The sequence below is a fragment of the Schistocerca piceifrons genome, unplaced genomic scaffold, assembly GCF_021461385.2.
Source record: "Schistocerca piceifrons isolate TAMUIC-IGC-003096 unplaced genomic scaffold, iqSchPice1.1 HiC_scaffold_938, whole genome shotgun sequence".
NCBI classification, from domain to species: domain Eukaryota; kingdom Metazoa; phylum Arthropoda; class Insecta; order Orthoptera; family Acrididae; genus Schistocerca; species Schistocerca piceifrons.
Genome location: NW_025729210.1, coordinates 105,001 through 107,500, shown reverse-complemented (window position 1 = coordinate 107,500; position 2,500 = coordinate 105,001). Strand labels below are relative to the sequence as shown.

The 2,500-nt window shown below is 57.8% G+C and overlaps 1 non-coding gene across 1 annotated transcript in view; it reads right to left on the bottom strand.

The window, feature by feature from the left end:
• Nucleotides 1–480, bottom strand: part of LOC124772333 — a 1,909-nt gene extending 1,429 nt beyond the window's left edge. Inside the window, exon 1 of the ribosomal RNA XR_007013956.1 lies at nucleotides 1–480. This exon is cut by the window's left edge and continues 1,429 nt beyond it. This is a non-coding gene — a ribosomal RNA (small subunit ribosomal RNA).
• Nucleotides 481–2,500: the final 2,020 nt, after the last annotated feature.

Here is a 2,500-nt window from a genome sequence, read left to right as displayed (position 1 = left end):
ACCTCCCCGTGCCGGGAGTGGGTAATTTGCGCGCCTGCTGCCTTCCTTGGATGTGGTAGCCGTTTCTCAGGCTCCCTCTCCGGAATCGAACCCTGATTCCCCGTTACCCGTTACAACCATGGTAGGCGCAGAACCTACCATCGACAGTTGATAAGGCAGACATTTGAAAGATGCGTCGCCGGTACGAGGACCGTGCGATCAGCCCAAAGTTATTCAGAGTCACCAAGGCAAACGGACCGGACGAGCCGACCGATTGGTTTTGATCTAATAAAAGCGTCCCTTCCATCTCTGGTCGGGACTCTGTTTGCATGTATTAGCTCTAGAATTACCACAGTTATCCAAGTAACGTGGGTACGATCTAAGGAACCATAACTGATTTAATGAGCCATTCGCGGTTTCACCTTAATGCGGCTTGTACTGAGACATGCATGGCTTAATCTTTGAGACAAGCATATGACTACTGGCAGGATCAACCAGGGAGCTGCGTCAACTAGAGCTGAGCAGCCGGCCGCCCGGGAGTGTGTCCCGGGGGCCCGCGCGAACACGCAAGCGTCCGCTCAATCATTCTGCAAACAGGAGGAGGCTGAGCTCCCCTGCACAATACACCTCGAAACCCTCTCAGGTCCCGGCGGCGCGCAGCGCCGTCCCAAGTACTTGGTCGGGTTCGAGAGAGGCGCAATCGCCCGGAGTTAGGCGAGTAGACGCTTTCGGTGCGACCACCCGTGCTCCCAACTGAGCTTGCCGCTGCCGACAGAGGCCCGGGAGCGTGCTGTCGTGGCATTGCCGGCGGGAGACAACACGCGCCACCTACGGTGACCGGCAGCTCCAACGCCAGCGCCACAGAAGGACAAAAGCCCCACTTGGGTGCCGAAGCGAACTCTCCCAGCACAGCGCACGCGCCAACACATCCGCACAGCTGCGATACAAACCACCAGCGAGAACCGCTGGGGCGACCGAGCAGCAGACGGCGTCGCGGCGCCGAGCGCCGGGCGGCAGCGCATCCTCAACGCACACAGTCCTCAATCGGACCAGCACACTGAAGATGTCCACCGCGCTTCGCACCGGGCCCGCGAGGACCTACTTTGGCCGCACGGCGCCGCGCGCAGGGTGCGCCGGCGCGCAGCTGCGACGCCTGCCGCGTCCGTCGGCCGGCGCGCCTGCCACTGGCCGCCCCCACCAGCCGGCTGTAGCGCGTGCGCCCACGCACCGCGCGGCCAGCACGCCGGGAGGCGCCCCCTCACCGGCCGGGGACGGTCCCACCCAGCCACCGCCGCGTATCGCTTCACACCCAGATGCCGTTCAGTTTCGTCGGCATGGTGGGTATCGCTGGAACAACCGGTTAGTACCTCAACCTATCGTCGCCATCACCGATTCACCCCTAGCGAGAACAACCGCACCACAACAGGTTACCATTTGTTCATTTGCGTAACTTCACCAGAAAACGCAGGCGTCCATCGCCATTTGCAACTTCCACGATTATTGCATGCCTGTGTCAGGTGTCACGCCACACTACGTCTGCCCACATACACGCAACAAAATGTGCACGCCTAGACAATACGTGGAAGGTGGCCCCCGTACGTATGCGATGTCCATTGCTCGAACGACTGTCAACCGGCCTCTGTAGCATGTCGCAGATATGGAACGCGGTGCACCATGCCATCACGGTGTGTGAGGAGAGACGACTAGGTCCGAATACATCAACAGACAGCTCATGCTGATCGCCATCCACGGCGTCCGTTCCTCCCACACGTCTCTATGGCGTACCACACTGCAATCCAGCTCTCATAGGGAGACGACACGTAGCTGCGTGCACAATATTTGCACTGTATGGTCCGCCGTTTTTGGGCGCAGTCGTTGTACGGTCACACATGTGCCACGATGTATCATTCAGTACATAAGGACGAATGTGCAGTACAGATTGTGGTTTACGCGTACGACATTAGCGGACAGTTGACACAGGCCGCACCACAACGTAGCCTGAGTACGTCGCATGCGGAGGGCATTGAACATGCAAAGTTCTCACCAACCAGCTTGCGAAGGCAGGGGGCAAGGTGGGGACGTGGGGAGGGGCGGCATGTACGTCCTGCTGCCATCCACATTACAGTGTACAGCAGGAGCATGTGGAAAGTGAGCAAGACTTGCAAGGTGTTTAACATGAAGCGATACACAGGGGAGCGGGGAGTGCGAGTAGCGAACTATATTGCGAGGGTTGCGGGTGGGCAACACTACACTAATTGAACGAGTCGTATAACAATTACAGAGCAGGTTTAGGCGACAACGTGGGTTACGTTAGGCGACAACGTGGGTTAGGTTAAGGCACGACGTGGGTTAGGTTAAGGCACGACATGGGTTAGGTTAAGGCACGACATGGGTTAGGTTAAGGCACAACATGGGTTAGGTTAAGGCACAACATGGGTTAGGTTAAGGCACAACATGGGTTAGGTTAAGGCACAACATGGGTTAGGTTAAGGCACAACATGGGTTAGGTTAAGGCACAACA